The sequence below is a fragment of the Gossypium hirsutum genome, chromosome A06 (genome assembly GCF_007990345.1).
Source record: "Gossypium hirsutum isolate 1008001.06 chromosome A06, Gossypium_hirsutum_v2.1, whole genome shotgun sequence".
NCBI classification, from domain to species: Eukaryota; Viridiplantae; Streptophyta; class Magnoliopsida; order Malvales; family Malvaceae; genus Gossypium; species Gossypium hirsutum.
In genome coordinates this window covers 120,048,515-120,055,256 of record NC_053429.1, presented here as the reverse complement: position 1 = coordinate 120,055,256, position 6,742 = coordinate 120,048,515, and the positions used below count along the sequence as shown (strand labels likewise).

Sequence of the window (6,742 nt, the reverse complement as noted above, 5' to 3'; positions counted from 1 at the left end):
AATTAAGCTACTTGGTCCAGTGGACTCGATTCCCTTGCTTAGAAAGCACAAATGTAAAAGAAATAGAAGGTAAGATGTGCTTTTCCCGTGTACTTATTTCGGTGACTACTAAACGAGCGGAGGTTCGGCATGGCTCTAGTTGGGTGGCTCGTATGGTTCACTATATGCGGTTTTGGTTCTAGACAGGTACTCGAATTGCTCGTACTATCATCTGCTAAGATTAGCACGAAGCCTCGGTCATAACCCATCACAGGCTCACGAGTTCAATTCGAGGGATTACATTTCCTTATGCCTATGCGGAGGGACAAGTTAACTCACGGAAGCATAAGTCATATGTAACCCGAAAGTATTCACTAGCCTGTACGGAGGGACGAGTTAACTCACAAAGGCATAGCGTTTACTTTCACTTAAACGGACAGAGCCCGGGTAGAGAGCTTATGTTATGCAAAATGCAAGTGCACGGTGTGTGGGAGAAACTTGCAATCCTTCCATTTATTTTAAAACTACAAAACTAAAACGAAAGATAAAACAAATTAGGAGATACGTATGTATGATTTTTTCGAAAACAAAACTTAAGGATCATGATTAAATATTAATTTGAACACGGAAATTTGAAAATTTTGACAACACGCGTTTAATTCAACTCAACTCTCAAAAATGGAGGTCCCCAGTGGAGTCGCCAGCTGTAGCGACGTAAAAAAAAATTTAGCTTAGCTTGGTCGCTAATTGTGGCGATTTATTGAAAAAAAGTTTGAAATTTGACGTTTGATTTTTGAAATAAACAGGGAGTCGCCACCGATCCTTTTTCCTAGGTGTGATCGGACACCTATTAGATCTCTTATTAAAACAAATAAAAGGCTAAGTTTAGGTCTACGTTAAAATTCAGAGAAAATTTAGGGTTCGGGAGTCGGTTACGCGCGAGGAAGGTATTAGCACCCTCGCGACGCCCAAAATTGGTATCTTATTAAACACATGTTGTCTTGATTTTCAAAAATACGAATTCAATTTGACATTTAAGTGTGATCCGATTGAAGGAAATGAGAAGTTGCAAGTTTTTTGTTTTTTAGAAGGACGTCTCGTTTTTAACACGAGCCGATTAATTTCACCCAACATAGCGATGAAATCGATGACTTAATGTTAAAATCGGTACATTACCTTATTCTTAAAATTAAAATGTAAAAAGTTTTTAAAATGATAGTAAAAAAAATCCAAGAATATTATTGTCAAAAAAATGCGAATAATGATGTGAATAATAAAATATATAAAATATAAAATATTAAAATATCAAAATATTAGAATAATAATAATTAATATTGACAAATAAAAAATAAAATAGAAATAAAAAATGTACATAATATATATATATTAGAAATAATAATGATGTTTAAAATCAATACTATTAATAATACTACATCAATATGTACATATATAAAAAATAAATACGTGATAATATTAAAAATATGTACATAATATAGTGTTAAAATACATACATAATATAGTTAAGATATATACATAAGATAACATGTAAAAATATATATATAAATAATATAATATTAAAGATATATACATAAAATAGTATAATATATATACGTAATATAGAATTTAAAATATACCTAATATATTAAAAGAATATATATAATATAATATTAAGAAATATAATAATAACAAAAAAAGGAGAGAGAGGGAGAGGGTGGATGATTTTCGGCCACAAGGTCGGCCATCGTCCGGTCGCCGGACCGCCGCCAGCGCCACCGTACACGGCAGCCGGACCTCAAAAAAACTTTTTCGGTAAAAATGGGTAAGCTTCCTCCTTTTATTTTTTTTTACTTTCGTATAAAAGAAACAAAATAAGATTTGAAGGAAAACAATAAGTAAACAAAGAACTTAAAATGAAGATAGACAAAGAAACCTCTTTTGCTTTGATCTTTGATTAATCTTAAAAAAAAACTAGCTTCTCCAAAAACTAGCCTTCACAATAACTCTTCTCCTTGATTACTTTAAAAAGAAACCTCTCCAAAAATCCTTTACAATAACTTTCACTCCCAAAAACTCTCCAAAAAAACAATCCCCCCATATACAAAATATGAGAAGGCTTATATAGCCATTTACAAAATATTTTTTTATTGTTTATGTCTTCATTTGTAGGTACAAATGGTGGTGGAGCAAGTGTGGTTAGTGGAGTAGGTAATGGAGCAAGTGTGGCTAGTGGATTTGGTGGTGGAAAATGTGTGGCTAGTGGAGTTGGTGGTGGAAAAGGAGTGGCTAGTAGAGTTGGTGGTGGAAAAGGTGTGGCTAGTGGAGTTGGTGGTGGAAAAGGCTAAGATTTAGTTGAGAAAAGTTTAAGTTGTGGGCTAGGGTTTTTTTTTATTTTGATTTGGGCTTAGGGTTTGGGCCATTGGGGTTTTGATATAAATTGGGCTTTGGGTAGTTAATATTTTGGGTTTTGGGTTTAATTTTGGTGGGTTAGGTAAGGCTAAATTGGGTTTTGATGTAAATGGGCTAAAATTGGCCTACAACAGCCGCTGTGTTGAGGAGCCCAAAGTGCCGAGCCAATCGAGTCACATAGGGACCAATAAAGATGACTCCTCTCCTATGCCGCTCCGTCTGATAGCAGATGGCGTGGGCAATGAAATAGGCAAGGTCGAAGACATGCCCGTTCACCATGCTCCACAAGAAAGAGGCGTCGTGAGTATTGACGACGCCAGTGCTCTCTCGCCGTCCTATCAGAGTGTGGGCCAAGATGGCGTATAGGGATCGCAGGGATGAGGCGAGGGCTGATGCCTTAGAGCGGCTAGGATCATAGGTGGCCGAGGCAGGGACGAGGTCCTTCCAGCACTTTGAGGGAGAGTAGTAGATGTGGCGATGGAGGGTGTCTATTTCATTTTCGTCTATGAACTCCTCCATGTACAGCCCTAGTGCAATTCAAAACTCTAGTACACTCAACTGGCGCACTAGACCACCAAGGTAGAACTAGATCGTTCCAGGATCGTCGAAGTTGGTCATGACGACCTAGATCGTTCCAGGATTGTGAGCTCGAGGTACGTCGGCTCGATGATCTCAAAGAAGAGCCCACACGGGTCAATCATTAGGAGGGCTCGGACCGCGTCAGCTATTTGAATTTGTTCAAGTGCGGCCCAGTCAATGCAACGGCCCACACCTAGGGGTCGAGCCCGTAATATCTGAAATAGTTCCTCCTGGGGTCCCAAAGGAAATTGGAGGAATGGGTGCCTGATCTCCACGGTAGGACCCGAGGATGATGCTGCTTATTTCCTCTTTTTCGAGGCGGGGATAGGGGTCTTCTTACCACGTGAGGTTGACATTGTATACCTACAATGAAAAGTCAAAGTTAAATATTCCCCAAGAATGACGCGTGTTAAAACTAAATAAGAATATTTCATGGGGTTCACGTACTAGATGAAAAATATACTAAAACAACCAAAGCAGATATATCAAGTCATTATTATGAATAGGACTACGAGAGTAATGCTAACGGAAATATCTAGTGAATGAATGCATGTGGGTTTGATGAGTATGAAATATGGTGTGGGTAAGCATGAAATCTATGGAAACAAAAAAAATGGATGAATGTAGCAAAATGTATTGACTAAGAAGAAAACTTTCTTAACAAAGAGCATAAGTATTCTATCATTATAACTATGATTAATTACTTAAAATAAAACAAAATATCATGAAATAAGTAAAAGAATGGAGAGAATAGAGGAAAAAAGTGAACAAACGCAAGAAAGAGGAGCTTTGGGTCGTCGAAGGTGGTGCTGTGCTTGGCGCATGGGCGTGGCAGATAGGGCGTGTGAAGTTGCAGCGGCTAGGGTTAGGGATTTTGGGGAAGGGGGTGATGAATAGTAAGGAGTATATATATAGATTTTGAGGCACACGACCGTGGGGCACACCCGTGTGCCCTAATTTTTGCCCGTGTATTTCGCAATTTTTTAAATTTGGGCGTGTTTTGCATTCGGCCCACGCCCGTGTTCCTTAGGCTTGTTGGTGCACATGGTCGTGTTGCACGGCCTTGTTCTACTTCGTTCGCTTCTCCCATGCCCGTGTATGGATGTTCACGCTCGTGGTATTTTATCAGTCTTGAGCACGGTTGATGGGCATGGGCGTGTCGCACATCCGTGTTGGTTTGACAGACTCGGCCAAGGCCACGTCGCACGGCCGTGGCAACTTATCGCATCCCGTGTTACGAAAAAATTTTACCCTCTTTTCACACAGTCGTATCGCACGGCCGTGTCTCCTCCCGTGGTGTGAGCACGACCTAAGGCACGCCTCTGTGCTTGACTGTGTGGATTAGAAAACCTTTGTTTCAATGACTTAGTTAGTGATTAAATGTCAAAAACTAAAATTTTAAAGAAGTTAACATCGTTAGTGCTCGGATTACCTCCCGAGAAGCGCTTATTTATAGTCTAAGCTTGACTTACCTTTCTGTTACATGGTTATGGTGGTGCGAAGAGTTTACACTCCTCATCCTTGCTATCAATTTTATCAACATAAGGTTTAAGACGAGTATTGTTTACCTTAAAAGTGCCAAATTTGGGATGAATTACCTCGACTTTACCATATGAGAAAATACTGAGTACCATAAGAGGGATTGCTCCGTTAGGTTCAGAAGTAGCAATACGAGGGTCTGCTGCATCTAGTAGTACTTTGTCTCCAACCTTAAGTTGATTTGGTGAGATATTGAGCCTGTCATGGCATGGTTTTGGTTTCTCGTGTGTCCTCGGTTTATGTGTCTGCCATTCATCTAGTTTCTCGATTTGTAGCCTTCGTTCTTCATATATAGGTCCTTTGTCGTTACTCGAACATGGCTCAGGTGTGTTCTCTGAACCTGTTTTCTGCAAAGTAGGTTACACCACATGGTCAGTTTTAGTAGTATGATTTATAAAACCACCTTCAATTTTCGATGTGTTATTCGAATTACGAGCTTGAAGGGTGATTGTTTCGTCTCCCACACAAAGTGTGAGTTTACCTGTACCAACATCAATTATCGTTTTGGCAGTTGCTAAAAAGGGCCTTCTTAAAATTAAAGGCACGTTACTATCCTCCTCTGTGTCTAGAACAATGAAATCAACTGGGAATATAAATTTGTCAATTTTAACGAGTACGTCTTCAATAACACCCCTAGGAAATCTGATAGTTTTATCAGCCAATTGAATGATCATCCTAGTTAGTTTGGGTTTCCCAAGACCTAGTTGTTTAAACATTTTATAAGGCATGACATTGATACTAGCCCTTAAATCAACCAAAGCATTATTAACATCTAAGCTACCAATTAAACAAGGAATCGTAAAACTCCCTGGATCCTTCAATTTGTTGGCTAGCTTATTCTGTAGTATGGCTGAGCAAACTGCATTTAACTCCACATGCGACGCCTCATCTAACTTCCTCTTATTCGTTAAAAGCTCCTTTAAAAATTTGACTACGTTCGGCATCTACGAAAGAGCTTTAATAAACGGTAAGTTAATATGTAATTTCTTTAAAAGTTTAAGGAATTTCCCGAATTGTTCGTCTGAGTGATCTTTCCTTATCGCATTTGGGTATGGTACACGTGGTTTATACTCTGTACTTACTTGTTTTTGGTCTTTATGATCCACCTCACCTTTACCTTTACTTACCACAGTTTCTTACCCCGGTTCTGGTTCAGGTACAACTAACCTTTCCACATCTTGAATGGTAATTGCATTGAGCTGCTCTTTTGGGTTAGATTCAGTGTTACTCGGCAGGCTACCTTGTGGGCGTTTAAATATCAATTTAGCAAGCTGGCCTATCTGAGTTTCAAGCCTTTGGATCGACGCTTGTTGATTCTTAAGTGTTGTCTCGGTATTCTAAAAATAAGTTTCTGACACCGAAATGAATTTTGTTAGCATCTTCTCAAGGTTTGGCTTCTTTTCCTATTGGTAGAGTGGTTGTTGGAAGCCCAGAGGTGGTGGTGGTCTCTGATTTCCTTGGCCTCCCCAAAAATTTTGAGTGGTTCCTTCAACCTACATTGTAAATGTTACTATAAGGATTATTTTGAGATTAAGGATTATTGCCAATGTAATTTAACTGCTCGTTCTCTATGTTGTGGCCATGGGGTGAATATTCTGAATTGCTTGATCCACCTCCACTTGCTTCGCACTGCATTACTGGGTGAACCTGTGAAGAACGAAAAAACCGTCAATTTTTCTAATCAAAAGTTCTACCTGATTAAAAAGCATAGTGACCGAATCGACGTTAAAAATGCCGACTATTTTTGTTGGCTTTGTCCTCATGACTTGCCGCTGATAATTATTCAATGACATCTCTTCTATAAATTTATAAGCATCCTCAGCTGTCTTATTATTGATAGTTCCATCAGCAGCTGCATCAATAATCTGTCTAGTCGAAGGATTCAGGCCATTTTGAAACGTTTGAACCTGTAGCCAGAGTGGTAACCCATGGTGAGGGCACCTTCGCAAAAGGTCCTTGTATCTCTCCCATGCATCATAGAGTGTTTCTAAATCCATCTGCACAAAAGAGGAGATATCATTACGTAATTTGGCTATTTTAGCCGGTGGAAAATATTTTAATAAAAAATTTTCGGTCATTTGTTCCCAAGTAGTGATTGACCCTCGTGGTAATGAGTTCAACTATTGTTTAGCTTTGTTCCTCAATGAAAAAGGGAATAACCGAAGGCGAATGGCATCATCAGAAACGTCATTTATTTTAAAAGTGTCACAAAATTCTAACAAATTCGCCAAATGAGCGT

At 38.9% G+C, this 6,742-nt stretch overlaps 1 non-coding gene across 1 annotated transcript; it reads left to right on the top strand.

The window, feature by feature from the left end:
* The first annotated feature begins 6,426 nt into the window (after positions 1 to 6,426).
* Positions 6,427 to 6,533, top strand: LOC121231696 (small nucleolar RNA R71). The gene has a single exon (XR_005929752.1). It is a non-coding gene; the product is annotated as a small nucleolar RNA R71 (small nucleolar RNA).
* The last annotated feature ends 209 nt before the right edge of the window (positions 6,534 to 6,742 follow it).